We start from the raw sequence: 15698 nt of genomic DNA, 5'->3' as shown, positions 1-15698 counted from the left end.
ATGAAAAGCAAACCCAAATTCCCCACCTGCCCAAGGCTGGGGCAAAACCCCACCCACATAACTTCAAAAACTGAAGGGATTCCACTCACCGAATGTCCCTTCACATTAGGAGTGTTTCTTAGTGTTCTGTGGATTGGTTTCTAGGCTCCAACTGCCAATACACCAGCTGTCTATAAATGCATCAAATAATAAGATTTATTAGCAACATTTGTTCATGTTTCAAATTCCTGTGAAGAATATGCAGGTGATAGGCAAAAATGGCTGCTGGCTGAACACTTGTCTGGCTGCCTTGAATGGCAGTAGGAAGGTTAGTTGTGGAATATTGGTGTCTGGTTCTAGGAACGATAACTTTCCAGTCTGTCAGATGACATACAGCGTAACTGAGAAGTTTAAGTAACTTCCCCACAGTTACTCATCAGAGACAGATGTTTTACCCTGCACATGTAAAGCAAGTAGACTAGCATAGATGGAGGAGGAGAATTCCTGCATTTTGCTGGCTTCTATCGTCATTATCTATCCAACAGAGAAAAGTCTTTCCATCAGGTAAGAGCTTTCTTTTCCTACTTGGGAGCACTATAGGTGCTTGTTCTTTGTAGATAACTTGGTGTAAGAGCTGCGTTAGTATTATTGCACGTAAATATTTTTATTGGCACATAAACCAATAGTGCTGCAGATCAAAAGGAAGCCTGTGTTGGTAAGCAGTATTGGCATGTGGCTGCCATAATATCTGATTATTACCAGATAGTATTGAATACAGTCCTCTTACCCTTTGCAATGTTTTCATTAGAAAATCTGGTACCGTTATTCTGTATCAGATGTAAGGCACTGAAACACAGGTGGGATTTGTCTGTCCTGAGAAACTGCATCTCCTGATCCTTCCTGCTGCCTCCATGCAGGCTCACCCCTTGCCCAGCTGCAGCGTGGGCCCTCTGGTGCTTCCGCAGGGATGCCCCGTGCAGGGGAGGGAACGGCCCAGCTGCATTCCCATTTCTGCTGGCAGCGAGAACATTGCTGCCAGCTGTTGGGTACAGCAAACAGGAACAGTTTTTAGGAACGAGGTCTTGCCTTGGTGGGTCTGCCTGCTGAGGTGCTTTGATATTGATTTGCGCTGAGATAACAACAAGACTGGGGTTTTCATTGCACTCCTAAGCCAGGAGTGCGGTGCCTGCAAATACAGCAGAGATGTTGGTATAGGTGAATGGCTTACAGCTACGCAAGAATGTTGTGGAGGAGCCAGGAATTCAGCTGAGACCTCCTGAGCCCCTGCAAGAGCTCCTCCTATGTCTCTTCGCTAGTCTTCCTATATAACTTTCTGCCTTGGCATGACTAATACTCCTAATTAATGCATGCTATCCTCTAGCATTTTAATGTAATTAAAAAATTCTTTATGTCTTAATATGGAATTTAATTTTTCTACTTGCCTGTCATGTTTCAGGCACTAGAAAGGGTCAAAGAACAGGTGTGAGGGTCTGGAGATCGCTGTATTTGCAGTACTGGCCATGAGTTATGAATCCCTCAAACTTGCTGTTGTTGGCTGAAGCCATATCAGGGTGCAAGATACTGTTCTTTGAGACTCCAAAATCAATTCTAGCCCCTGGAGTGGGAAATAAAGCAACACAGAGCAACTTTCTGAAAGTTTAAACTAACTCTTTTGACTCATTTGGAAAAGGGTCAGAACAGGAACAGCTGTCTGTGCTGGCAGTGTGACGGGATTAGAGTGCAGCAATTCCACCTGCTTTTGTCCTCCTAAGTCCAATTCTTGCTTCTGAGGTTTTGTGTGATTGGAGAAAAGGAATGACATGATTACCTTCTTCATTTGTCCACTATATTAACCGCTTTAAAAATTAAGGAGAAAAAGATCGGAAAAGGCGATCTGATTCTTTTAGACATCTGTAGCCATTGAGGACAGTGGCATTTCAGAGTCCTGTCTCGCGAATGCTTCAGATAGCCCTGTGGTGAAGTGATCAGTTGCAGGGGAGAACTGGGGAGGCACAAATAACATTGTATTATATAGAACTGACCCACTTGTGTTCCCAGACCAACAGCCCAGACTTTACTAATGTTTAACAGGGTAAAGACAGGTTTTTCGCTTCATTTTGAAAAAGAAAGCAAGCATATTCCCCTGCCCCAGCAAGGACTAGTCATACAAAACGAAAGCACAAGTACATTGGACTGAGATCATGCCAAAAAAAACCACTTTAATTTTCTTCTGTACATTCGGGCCTATGGTTAACTAAAAACATGCCCAAGAGCACCTGTGCCCTTGCCATGCTGTAATGCTCTCAAAAGGAATATTACCTTCCCCTACACTCTAAAGAAATACTGTTGGGCCATAAAAATGTGCCTGTGTAAGCTGAGGGCTGTAGCATCACATCTACTTTAGAGAGCAATTCCCCCAGAGCTTTCATTGCCTGCAGGACCAGTGCACACTTTTTGGGGCGCTGGGCCAGCAACACATTTAACCTCTGCCCAACCATTGCTGCAAAGGCCATTGTACTGTCCTCCCTGTCTCTGAGCACCCACACTGCGGTTTGTTTTTTGAATGGGAGACTTGCTCTCAGCCTCTGACAGCTCTGCCCATCTCCAGAGGGGCTGTGGGTGGGTGCCCTTCGCAGGGCAATAACTGCTTTAAGATTAACACGTGTCTCAGCGCTTGCTGCAATTATTTAGAAACCTGCATGTCAATTGACCCACGTGAAGCCAAAGAGCATATTACTAGGGGTGTGCTAACAGCACCAGTGCACTAAACCACAACTGACAGCCTGACCCAGCACTGTGCTTTAAGAGGGCAGGGCCACAAGCGTTGGAGTTGGAATTCTGCTTTAATTAGGCCATTACCTGACCTTCAAAGCTGTATTTTCTTCCTCCTCTGCATGCTACGCTGGAGGAAGGGCTGCTGGAGAAGACAGGAAGAGCCCTATCTGATCCTTATCGGGAGCGGACAAAAGCCATGCGTTGCCTTTTCCTTTTGACGTGTGCAATTAAGTTTGGCTTGTGTGGAAGAAACATGTCAAGGTAAACGGCTGTCTCTCTTTCCCCTTGCTGATCCCTGGCAAGGTCCATCACTTGCTGCTTACGTGAAAAGCTATTCAATCAGCTGTTGACAGTGGTATCCCTCTCATAAAACTTGCAGCATATCCTGATTATACACTACCGTGAGATCCCTTTGCCCAGGCAGCATATCACGTGGTGGCCTGTCACTACCGTTCGGCTGTTTTACAGGCTGAGTGCACTCCCACCTTCCTATAAAACTTTGTTTGAACCCAGGCATTTCTACATCTCTTTAACACCCACCCCACCCTTTCAAAAGAAGCTTTTTCCATTTTTATGTCTGGGGCACAGACATAGATATATCTGTGGTGCTCACCAGGAGCAGGCTGCTGTTGCCCCCACCCAAGCAATCCTCTCCCTGCCAGCCCAGCAGTGCCCCATGGCTCTGCCACCTCCTTTGGCCTCCCTGTCGAAGATGTCATGTGTCTCCTGTGTTTGCTGTGACATCTTGGTCTACTCGGGCAGAGATCTGTCCTAATGCGTTTACCTTCGGAAACTCAGTGGAATCAGTTTCTGCCCGGAACTGCTGCTGGCCGCTACCAGTGCTCAGCACACAAAGGGACAGACTCTCCATGGCTGCGTGTTGCAGGCAACTCTCATGGAAGGCAAAAGACCTGTTTAGTGTGTGTGTGTCCGTGTGTCCCCTAATGAATAGATACAAGAATTTTCTTTTTAAAGTTGAGTTCACTAGATTTAAGTAATGCTCTGCTTATGAGAAAGTCAAAAGCAAAGAAATCCAATGCAAATGCTAAGAGGGAGTTCACTTAATTCACCTTTTAGGCCAATTGCAACCACATTGCTGATAGGTTATGCCGAGGAAAGGCATCAGGCTCGCTCCGTATGCCTATCTCGGAAGCGTGTGCGTGCGTCTTTCCGGCACTGCTGGAGGGGTGGCCCCTTGCTGCTCGCAGTGTGAGCCACAGTCACAAGTCTCTGGTCATAGCCTTCATCTTGCTGCAGATTTCCTGCGCGGCCACGGGAAAGCTGTTTTAAACTCCTGCTATCATCTCCTTTGCTTTGACCAGGCATGCTGCTAATCCTTTTCCTTGTGAAGCTGAATGTGCATGAATACCGACGGTGTGGCAGGCCAGCGGCTGGGGGGGGCTCCGTCTGTCCCAGGGCTTGGCAGATAGCTTGTATTTGTCCCCATCTGGGTGCTGTACCTCGGCAAACAGTGATGCCAGTGCTCCCCAGTGCCATTTAGGACACAGTGGAGAACGTTCCAGGGAAAGATTTGTGAAAAGCTTCTTTGTTTATTTAATCACAGAAATTTGGGGTTTTTTTTCTCTGCGCAATATGTGAATGGGGATCGAGTAGCGGTTGGGCCCATCAGGGGACAGGTAATGTGTTAGAAAAGGAGGGATATTCAAAGATGAGGATAATGGAAACAGCACTGGATAATGACTGGATTTTTACAGTGCTGTTATATAGTTTTAAAAAAAGAAGTACTTAGCTCTGTTTTATAGAGGAAAATGGAGGCACGGCAAGATCCAGCGGCATCCCCAAGGGCACACAGGAAATTTTTTTTGTTGGCACTAACATACGAGTGATCTGGCCAACAACTAAGTGCTGCCGGAGAGCCGCGGGAGCGTGGCGGCCCAGGGGGACGGGGCCCGCTCCCACCCGCGCTTTGCCGGGTCCCCCGCGGCTGGCCAAGGGCAGGGGCAGCGCCAGGACCCCCGGCGGGGGGGGGGGGGGGGGCACCCGGGGTGCCGCCTGCCCCGGGGGTGGCGTGCATGCTGCTCGCCCGCCCCCCTCCCCTTGTTAGGAGGTGGCAATTGTCCAGGGACAGTGACGTGACCGGTAATCGCGGAGATCACTCTCGCCGTTGCCAAAGGGCCCGATCTTTGATCTGATGGCGCTCAGAGCTGAGCCTGGCGAAAGATAAGCCCTGAGCCGCGGAGTTCAGCCTGCATCGGCCCCCGAGCAGCTGGCGGAGGAGCGGCGGGGCCGGGCGAGCTCGGCGGGGCGAACACCGCGCCCGCCCCGCGCCCCTGCCCCTGCCCGCCGCTGGCTACCGAGCGCCCACCGACGCGGTAAGGGAGCGGGCGCCCTGACCGTAACCGCTTCGTTTCCTTTCGGGGCTCCGGTACGGCAACGGCGGGGGCGGAACCGCCGCGGGTTAGCGGGGCCGGGGCCTCGGGGCCGCCGCTGCGGAGCCGCCCGCCGTCACTAGATGGTGCCCGAGGAGCGGCGCGGCGCGGCCGCCCCCGCCCCGCCCGCCCGGCCCCGCCCGCCCGGCCCCGCCCGCCGGCCCGCCGCGGCCACGGGGGTGCGCGGTGCGCGCAGCGGGGGGGGCGGGAGCTCCCTCCGGGATCAATAGGGCCGTTGGTTTTTCTTTCCCGGGCTTAGCCCTTATTTGAAGCAAGGTGGCTTCTTTGGTGGCTAATTTTAGTGCTAAACTGAGCCTAATTATTATACCATAATGAAGGGCTGCTTTAAGTTAAATAATGACCCTTGCATTGTATTTATATGAATGAAGAATTAACCTTAAAAGGTTGCCCTTCTCAGAAAATGGATTGCACGCTCGGTTCTCTCTATTGATTAGTTTAGATATTTAAAGTGCTGCATTTTATCTCACCAGCCGCCCGGTAAATTTGTCATGATGATACTTAAAGGAGCAAATTGACGTTGTTTATGTTCCCAAACCTTTTTGGCATAGTTCTTGGCTTCTTATTGCACCTTTGAGCTATACAGCATTGTATGAAGGAACAGTGATAACCCTTCTGCTTAAATAAGCGTGACAGTATAACATCTCCATTCAGCTGAAACACGGATGAAAGGGATGCTGCAGTGCGAAATGTATATTACATTGCAGCTGATGGAGTGAGGTTAGCAGTCCTGAAGAGCTTTTCAAGAGGACTAGAGCCTTCCCATATCGAATGAAGGATGGGAGGGCTTGTCAGAATTTCTGTTCACTCCAAAAATCGGAGTTCATTTCTCCTTGGAGCTGCCAGATAACAGGAGCCATCCTAATAATTGCAAAGTACTTCAAAACTGGGTACTGTTAAGGATTTTGAATGTGACATGTGCAACTAAGCAAAAAGAGACGGCACATACACGTGTGTTCCTGTGTTATAGATTACGGAGGAAATAATAGGATGATGTAAAGTTTCTAAGTTAAATGTGGGCATCTGGCTTTCCTACTGAAGTTTTTAAACCTTTTAGCATTTTCTCCAAGAGGTATTGGGGAGTGGGAGTGGATTTTGTGCCATGATGCTGACAACAGCTGAAAATCACTCCTCTGCGTGCCATTACGGGAAGCACCGCTAGCCACGGCTGTGCCCCCTGAGGTGGGGTGTTTCCCCCACCGGTGCCCGGGGAGCAGCCTCAGCACTGCTCCCTGGCTTCCCATTTTTGGGGGGTGGGTGAGGGCTGTGTGGTGGCTCAGTGACCCGTGCAGGCTGTCCCCACCAGTGCCTCCCGTGGGGACCCAGGGAGCACAGATGTGGGTGCCCCATGTCAGGGAGCCGAAGCTTTGCAGGCACCTGCCAGGGGCTAGCTGCAGCAGCATCCCTGCTCGCCGTGCTGGGCTGGGGTCCAGCCACCCCCATCAGGCTGTACTACCCAACACATGTGAGGGGCAGCGAGCCTCCACCAAGGCAGCTGTTGCCACAGCTGTCAGTCTGTAGCGTGCTCCTTCCGTTACCCTCTCTGGTTTCTCAAGTTTGCAGATCTTCTTTTGGTCTCTGAGTGAGAAATTGCCACCCCTTTTCTAACCCCATATCCTGGCCGGCAGCAGGAATATGCACACCACTTGAATTCCCCAAACAAAATGGAAATGGAAAGTCTTCAGTTTAGTTGAAAAGAACAGCGAATTCTGCTCGCAATCTGTAATGCAATTAGCGTTATTTGACTTGGCAGCTTTCGGAGGGCCTGCGTGGGCTGCAGGCTGCGAGGGCCTGGAGTCAGCCTCCATCTAGGAAGCAGGACTTGGGAGGAACTCTCAGTAATTTTTACATCTGAAGTCTTTCAGTGTTTTTTCTCCCCTGTCTACTCTTCCCTCCACCCTCGGCGTTCGGATGCTGCAGCCGGTCCTTCTCCCCAGCTGGGAAGGGATGAAGTTGGCTGGTTGTCCAGCCCCTGCCCTCCTCCACACCCCCACCAGCCCCACAGGTGCCTGCATCCCCCCACCCAGCCAAAGAAAAATGATTTTGGGTCAGAACTCACTGAGCTGTCTGTGTTTCTGAGGCTAAATTGTTTCTTGCAAGGGAAATAGCATCAGCTCGGTGTATCTGGCTGCTAATTGCTTTAACTGGCTGAAAAGATTTCAGTCTGTTCTTGAACTGTTCATGCAAACTTAACAGAACAGCATTACCTTCAGATCCTTTCCTGTCTGCAGCCAGAACGTATGAACAAGTCTTTTGGTAAGAAAAGCAGCACAAAGTTTCAAGCTATGCTAGCAGAGGTTATGAGAGACAGGAAGTTATGGGCAAATTGATTTCACCACTGGGAAACTAGGGATTTTCCTCCTCCCTCCAAGTAATGACTGTAAAGCATGCTAATGCTATTCAACATTAGTGCATTAAAGTGTGGCCTTATTAATTCAAGACATAAAGGCAACAAAATAAGCTGTTAAATTTAAAATATAATACATATATAATGAGAAAAAAATGTGTGAAAGCTTTATTCAAATGAAAATGCAGAATTGTTTGAGCTGGTGAAGTATCTTTTGTGCTGAGTTATGAGCATATGTAATAGATTTAATTATTAATTTCTCCATTGTTCTATGCACACAGACAGGGTTCAAGGCATAGTCATTCTCTGGCTTTCATGGATCTAATTTGTATAATTATTGCCTGAATAAAGAATTGCTCTGATTCTTAGTTCACTTTTCTCCTCTCCTAAGTGCTACCTCACTGCTGCTTTCCAAAAGGAGAGCACCTGCCAGTTCTTCAAGAATCAGCTGATCACTTCCAGTGATGAGGCACGCTCCCAGTGACGTTCCTTTTCAAGCCTTTTTGTCTAAATGAATTATTGTGCATCCTTTTTAATTTTATTGAACAAATTACATTTGTCAAGGTCTAGCTTTGTAAATAAATAGCTAGAGACACATGGATGCATATTGCTGCTGTTCAAGGTCTCCTGTTCTATTTATGGAAGCCAGATGAATGTGAAACAAAAGAGAAACTTTTCTCTAAAAGCAATTATCTTTCTGCATTCCCATCAGTATAATTATATTGCAGGGAATTTTAAGAAGTCATACAAGTAGAATTGAATACTTAAAATCATGGCTGAATTGTTATGCAAAAGCTGAGCAGAGCATCTTGCCTCAATGCTAACAAAACACACCGTGGCTGGCTGTTCTCTTACACCTTTACACTGGAGATGTATGAGTATGTTCATCACAAAATAAGAACCTGAGATCCATGCTATACATATGAAAAGTATTTGTGCGAATAACTACTGAATTCCTCTCAGTTTTGAAGTGCTAATATTAATGGTTGAAATATTTTATCAGCCATTTAAAAAGTCACGGCCCTGCTCTGTGAGTATCCTTAATCATGAGTATTTTCTTTGACTTTGGAAAGACACATTGTGTTATTAAAATGGGGCATCTTCTTTTGTTATGGAAAGGTCTGCCCAGATAGTAAAAGGAGCAAGGCCCAAGAACACATAGCAAGCTCCAGGCTGCACTGATGGAAGAGTGTGGTGAAAATCATTATGTTGACCATGCTTAGAGAAAAACCATTATGACTTTTTAGGAAGCTGCAGTACCGGCACAGTTTGTAAAAGGTCACATTGTTTCAGAGGGGGAGTACAGAAGGTCTGCCAGGAGAGTAAGTTTTGTTTTGCCCATTGTTCCATCAAATTTTGAGAGCTTTTCTTGAAAATATAGTTGTATTTCCCCTTTAATTCATGGGGAAGATGCTGTCAGACCGCCAAAATAAGTATTATGGGCATGTTCTATGGGTGCTTTTACACTCCCATCAGAGCAGAAAGCTCAGCCAAAGCAGCTGCAGGGGTACTTCTTGAGGAGAAGCAAGACCACGCCTGGCTGAAAGCCTTCTTCCAAAGCAAAGGAAATGGGGGTCATGCAGCAGGGTTCTGTTACACCACAGTTAACCTCACAGCTACCACCTTCCTTTGCAGGGAGGTGCTATGGAAAGCTGAGGGTATGGAAGTGCAATTAGAAAACGTCAAACAGTCCTCATATAAGGAAGTGAAATAAAAGTGGCATGGGTTAAGTATATGATGTTTCCAGATTTGAATTTGTAACCTATATGTTTAAGTGTATATGTGCATTTAGTGCTAGAAGTAGACAGCCATATTCTTTCCAGCTAGATTTTTCCTCTTTACCTCCCTTCACTCCTGTTGTATCCAGGGTTGCTGTCTTTTTCCTTTGCTCTGCTGCCTCTTTTTCCCTCTTCCAGCCTTTCTCATGTCAAACAGGACCATGTAAATTAAACATTTTAAACTCAGCTATGAAGAAATGAGGTATTTAGCCTGACCTTGTCAAACAGCTTTAGCAAGTCAGGAAATGTTCATAACTCCCCGTGCCAGGGCAGATGGCTGCGCAAAGCTGCGCACTGAGAGATGCCCATCCCACACAGGACCGACGCTGTGCTGCACACCTATAGCAGCTCCAGCCCAATGTTTTCTTTTCTATGAAAGCCATTTTGACTACCATGTGTTTGCATTTATTTCCTTTCTGGCTCCGTACATGATTCATCCGCAGCAGGATGGAGGAGCCAGGGCAGAGCTGGGCCGCCCAGGAGCTCCTTTCCTCACTTCCCAACCCTGCTTTGGGCAGCTTTCTGGAAAGCAGTCGCACAGTGAGGTGCTGTTTTCCACGCTGCAGAAATTAACTCACCGTGCTCATGGCAGCTGGGCTCAATGTTGCTTTGCAGGGCAGGCACGCAAGGGCTATCCCCTTCCCATGCCTTGATGCAAAAGACCAAGATGCTTCTCCCTCTGTAAAGTGATAGAGGCAGCTTTTATTCACTCTGGCTTTGAACCTTGCCGTTCCCTATAGTTTACCCACAAAGCACACTGCCACAGGTCTGACGATCCTAGGTTTTAGTTCAATCCAAACCTAATCTTTTCTTCTTTTTCCAGAAGTCCCATTGGCGCCAGAGTTTTCTTGCATTCAGGCATGGGCAGGGTTACAGTAGACGGTTTCCTCTCGCTTCTTTCTGGGATCCTGTGCCAGGGCAGGAGGTATGTTTCCATCTGAGGATCCTCCCTGGGAAAGACTCTTATTTCATGGGGGGTTATGCCTGAACCATAATGGTATTTTAACTGACTTTTGTTTTTTAGTAAATTCTCCTCCCCTCTCCAATAATCTGCAAATCTGTTACCAATCAGAATATGATACGTATCCTCAGCCAGTTTCAATGGGGCTTATTTCTATTACATCTGGCAGTGTGTCCAGGGGGGGAGAAAAAAACCTCAACCAGAATTAGCTGCGCTGAAATCAGCTGAATTTTGGATGTGTTCAACCTTTTTGGCCAGACTTATTCCAGTTCATGAGAAGTAATTATCTCTTGAGCATCACATTAATATTAAAGATCCATAGGCATTAGCGTTTAGGCAATATACCTTCTTCCCAGCTCCAAAAAAAAAAAGTGGGATAATTGATGTGAACACTCTCCAAATGTGCATATGTCTTTATTTATGAATTCCAGTGTGGATTGTTTGGGAGGATAAGGCAGAATAAGGAAAAGCAGGCAAAAATGTTGAGAACTCTCATCTCCCTGGCCATTTCTGTTAGGAATAGTAATAATCTGCTGAAAATTAGTTGTGAAAGCTAACGTCATGTTAATAGCGTATGTTGCAAACACTAAATCCCTTCAACTGGTATTCTGATTTACACCTTTCCTGTTTCTTAAATTAGGGAATTCATGGTAGCTGGAGCCTGTGGCTGCCTGTGGCCAGGCTGGTTGCTGGAAAGCCAGGTTTGGACACTGATGGCTCCGCTTCCTAAGGTCGGTATGAAACTGCACCCCAGCTTCTGCCTACTGAAAGAAAAATTGCCCTCGGAGCACCCAGAATGCTGTCTCCTGCAGGGCGTCCATCAGCTGGCACACATTGGCTGTGGGGATGCTGGAGTGACCTGTCCCAGATGTGGAGGTGATGATGGCTGTGCTGTGTCCCAGGACATGGTGGCTGTACACATGGGAAACTGCAGCCTCAGGTGTTTGGATACCACTCGCATCCAAAGTGTGGCAGGACCCCACGAAGACAGCAGCGCTGCTGGCTGAGGGTTGGGCTTAAGCCACTGGGCACCCTGATGCTGACACACTCCTGTACCTTCCGTCATGACTGTGACACTTGCATCTATGCTCAGGTATGATTATGGGTACGCAGATGGTATTGCATAGCTGTAGATGGTATTGTATCACTCATCCTCCCACCGGCAGAAAATTTGATTACTCCACGCTAGCCAGCAATGTCATTACATTAAATAGAAGGGGAACTCTTTCCTTGCTGAATTTTTTATTGTGTTCAGCTTCACTCAGTAGGGGAAAACAAGTCTATAAAAGTGCCGCTAGCTTGTTTCAACTTCTGCACGTGCACCCACCTCATTTTCACACCCTGGCAAGGGGTGTCAGACACAGCCCGGCTGCCCAAGCAGTCCTGGACTGGCCCAATTTCCTGCAGAGTGCAGCGAAGGCCGTAGATATCAACTTCAAAGGTAAACAATTACCTTTTATTATCACACATGGCTTTAGCTCTACCAGTTTCAAATAGCACATAATCACAAGTCTGTGATAACATTTACTCCTGATGAGAGAAAATTCACCAAGTACTAAATTGCTGCTGAGATGACGGGAACATGAGCCAGGCAGGAATTAACTCCGATGATGAGTCAGCAGACGTTAATGTCTTGCACCATGCTGGAGACATCTGCTGAGCCGTCCACTGTTGAATCATCTTAAATATTTCTGTGTTATTACCCCTCCAGGAACAAGCATCGGAGAACTTTTGTGTCTGTGTTATATATGCATAAGCTATTTTAAAACAAATGTATGCAGGCACATAACAACTGTATGCATTTAGGTATGTAGGTAATTTTCAGCTACGGGAAGGATGAGCAACCAGCAACTATTTAAAGTAAAACATGCATGGAAATGCTAATAGCAATTGCCTACATTTGGTGTTTGGAAAGCAATAGCTTTGCTCAGTTGTGGCTCTGATGAGCCTGGGAGTGTGACCTCATGCCCATGCCATACACCCTGAACCTTCATGCAGACCGAGCTGGCCAAGCTCTCAAAGTAGGAGCTACAAGTTCACTAAGGACTCCCTGCGTATTGGAAATCAGTCCCTCCAGAACAGCTGCAGGGTGCTGTGTTCAAGTATATCATCACTTCGGCTTTTTCCAGTTTTTTCCCATATGCCCAGAATGTCAATATGTAGTTAGATAAATGTAGTAACAAGGCGCAATCAAGAGCATCAGATGAATTCGGTGGAGAGGGGCAAACGCCTTCTTAAATGAGATCCTTTTTCACTGGAGGCCCTGCAACTGTGCCGTCACATGCTGCCCTTCTGCAGGATCTTCAGCAGATGCTAAAGGCATATAACTGGGAGTGTGGAAGGACTGTACTCTGAACAACATAATCCTTGCACAATGGAAGAGGCAGAGCTTTTGTTTGATGCATTCAGCTTAACTGCTGCAAAACAACTCAGGTTGTTTTAAAGTACATTGTCTGTTCTGGCCTTAATTAATTTAAACTTTTGCATACATAGCTGCCAGATTGTATGCACATGAGAACTGCAGTAGTTCAGTGCGCATCATGCAAGGCTGCATTTTTTGAAACTCCAACTCTCTGAGGTCTGGAGGTCGAAAGTTAATTCTAGTGAGATGTGAGAGTTGTCCATGTCTGCCAAAAAAAATTGTTATTTCAGGCATTCTGCAGTCTGAGTGTCACCATTCCAACTCATGTTTTTAAGGTTTGCCCACCCGCTGAATTTTCAGATGCAACTTAAAAAGAACACCACCCAACCCACCGAATGTTTTGGAAAGCAGGGTGAAAGCAGGCTTAGCTGTTGCAGAGGGGAGGTGGGAAGCACAAGCTGACAGTGGAGCTGGTGCCCCACAGGGGTGGCTGTGGGTCAGTGGAACCAGAGACTCATGGTGCCCATCCTCCCTTTCCTTCTGTTCTCTTCCTTGCTGCCACTGATTGCCAGGGCTCAGCCTCTGCTCAGAGCAAGCCCATGGCTGCCTGCCATCTGATGGAGGTGCTTTGAGCCCATGTCCCCCTCTTCCCAGGGCCTGGGGTGGGCACAGGTGCCTGCCGGTCCCCACTAATGGACCTGAGGACCTCAGGACTTCTGAACAGGTTTGATGCTAGCTGCTTAAAATAGCTGAAAGGAAATGACATGAACATGCCCTGCACGCTGCGTTTTGCACTCAAACACTGCTTTTTCCAAAAATTAGCTCTAGCAACTCATCTTGACGTGCCCTAAAATAACAACTTAGTATTTAATGAACATTAAGGGGGAATTAAATTAACCTAAACAGTAGCTTGGTTTCAGACTTCTCAGTAGTGGCTGCATGAAAGTAAGGCAGTGTTTTTAGACCAAATAAGAAATCCATCCTTTGAGGATTGGTTTACAAGTCCTCCAGAATTTTCCATTAGGTTAATAACCAAGCGAAACGTCCTGGCGGGAACAATCACGTTCCCGCTACTGCCCAGTCATTAGAGTGCTGTGTCAGGAGGTTTCAAGTAAGTCGCAGTACTTTTCTTCTACTGTGGAAGTCTATGCGTCTCCATATTTATTTGAAAAGCTTTCTCCCATTTTCCTTCACATGCTGAATTTCTTGGGCACAGCGCATTAACTCTTCTTGAAGTACAAAATGGAGAATACAAGTGCCAGAACATTTTTGTCAATGGTTTCCAAACACTATGGAATTTCCTGCCCAGCTACATCAGATCAGCCAACAACTTTGTAATTGCTAAAAACAGCCTGTTGATTTTCCTCCCAAGTGTTTCAGCTGGCCTGGCTGAGCTTTCTCTTTTCCACTGTCTTGAGATGTTTCTCTCATTGTGCACTGTGCCGTATTTTTATGGTCAACATATCCTATAGCAAACAATTTCAGGCTGATGGCGGAAGGAGATTGGATTCAGGTTAGAGATTTGAGCCCGGGATGGGGAGCCAGGAATGCCTCAGTTCCTGGACCAGATCTGCCACTAAATCAGGAATCCACATAAAGCAAAGCCACATGATGAGCAATTGTACAATGATTTGATTTTCTGTGCAGAGGAGGAAGTGAGAGTTTCAATGCAGTTATCTCCCTGGCGTGCCTGCTGCAACCAAAGCCACAGCTACAGGTGGGCCATGAGTGGGGAGCAGGGAGCAGGTTCCCTTCAAGGGGAGGCTGAAATTTGGGAGGCTGCTGTCTAATTGGGGACCAGAAGTTTGCACCAGAGCAGTACTTGGACTGACATCTCAGTGGTAAATGCAAATAAATTAGTTAAGTACGCCTGTATGAAATTTTCCTGCTGAAAAATCCATTCTATAAAAGCATTTATACTGTATTCTTTATTGTCAGCTAATCCAGCCCAAACTCATTAAATGGCAGTGTGTGGGTTACTCGCTGTCAGTGAAATTATCAAAGGCATTTTTCAGCTGGTGCACCGGGAAAGCATGTGCTTCAATGCCAACTAAAACAATAACGAGGAAATGTTATGATCAGACTTGACCAAATGACCTTTCCCATTTTAGATTAGTTCTTAATTTCAGCACAAGGGTCATCCTGTGAGAATACTTACAATAAGTCACTGCTCACCTCTCACATGAAAAAGAAGTGACTTATTAGAAATCTCACTGTACTCATTGCAGTTAATGAGATGTGGAAAGCTTTATAATTTGATTTGCTGGACCATATGCTGTAAAGGGATACTGCTGATTTCATTCCTCCACATTTAATTTAAGCAGTATGCAATGGCTTCTTCGTATGGCTACTTATATAATAAAAATTAACTTGAAGTATAAAAAAAATACACCATTGTGGGGTTTATTACTCTGTGTGGTTGAGTTTCAAGTGTTTTTCATTGAAACATCTGTAAGTAATGTGTAGGTCTAATTTTAAATCCTGGCAAATATTTTCCATTTAACATTTGGTTTTACTGACAGGCTTGGAGCAGTGGTTTTCAGAGCTTGTCAGTAACAGATATGTATTTTCAAAGATAAACATTTTTTTAATTGAAGATAACTGTAATTCAATACCTGCTTTTCCTATCCTTCTTGTATTTTAGCGGTTGCAAGCAGCAACGCAGACACTCGTCCCGCCTCCCTGCAGCCCCCGGCCGTGGCAGCAGGACTGTGGCGGTGCAGGCTGTCCCTCATCTGGGGCCGCCTGGGGCCTGCACGGGCTCATCGTCCCAAGGGAATAAGATGACATCAGCGGGAGATCATGAACTCCCCGAGGATGTCCTCTTCAGGGATGTCCCTTCAGGTGTTTTGCCGGGGGTGGGTGCCGGCAAAGGGTGGGTTTGGGCCTCAGCCCCAGGTGCAGCTTGGCCGTGTGCCGCGCCTCAGCGGCACGCGCTCCGCTCTCAGGGCCAAGCGCGCTCGCTTGTACCGCGGTGGCTCACCGTCAAAGCTTTATTTCAGGTTATTTGATTTTTGGCTGCAGGCAAAATGAAACAGCTCAAACAGGCAGGCTGGCCTGCATAGCCCATAAAAGCGAAAACCAAGCT

General features: G+C 46.8%; 1 long non-coding RNA gene across 1 annotated transcript in view; it reads left to right on the top strand.

Moving 5' to 3' along the window:
- Positions 1-15698, top strand: part of LOC114017631 (uncharacterized) — a 73124-nt gene continuing 57426 nt past the window's right edge. The window contains exons 1-6 of the long non-coding RNA XR_008734651.1: positions 1-543; positions 2888-3015; positions 10111-10212; positions 10889-10979; positions 11061-11341; positions 15255-15454. This is a non-coding gene — a long non-coding RNA (uncharacterized LOC114017631). The remainder of the gene's footprint in view (positions 544-2887; positions 3016-10110; positions 10213-10888; positions 10980-11060; positions 11342-15254; positions 15455-15698) is intronic.

Source organism: Falco cherrug, chromosome 12 (genome assembly GCF_023634085.1).
Source record: "Falco cherrug isolate bFalChe1 chromosome 12, bFalChe1.pri, whole genome shotgun sequence".
Classification (NCBI taxonomy): Eukaryota; Metazoa; Chordata; class Aves; order Falconiformes; family Falconidae; genus Falco; species Falco cherrug.
Note: the sequence above shows the minus strand (reverse complement) of the source record. Positions and strands in the feature narration are given on the sequence as shown.